Genomic DNA, 272 nt, shown 5'->3' with positions numbered 1-272 from the left:
CCCCCCCCCCCATTTTAATCCCTGAACAAAGCGCTCTGGAACGGGTCCTACCAAAACCCAACCCCTGCCTGAGTCGGGAGCAATCTCGGGTCCTGCTCCCCTATGGCTTTTCCCCCCTTTCCGCCCACTTCCGGGTTTCCCTCCCTGCCGCTGTCTCCCCTCTTCCTTTGGATCCGGAGCCCGCCCCTCCACCCGTCACGTGACCGCATGCGTGCTCCGCCTCCTGCTCCCGGTTCACGTGATCGCGCCCGGTAGAAAACGCCCGACCACAG

This window comes from Lipotes vexillifer, unplaced genomic scaffold (genome assembly GCF_000442215.2).
Source record: "Lipotes vexillifer unplaced genomic scaffold, Lipotes_vexillifer_v1.1 scaffold170, whole genome shotgun sequence".
NCBI classification, from domain to species: Eukaryota; Metazoa; Chordata; class Mammalia; order Artiodactyla; family Lipotidae; genus Lipotes; species Lipotes vexillifer.
The sequence above is the reverse complement of the archived record's forward strand: the minus strand, read 5'-3'. Positions refer to the sequence as shown.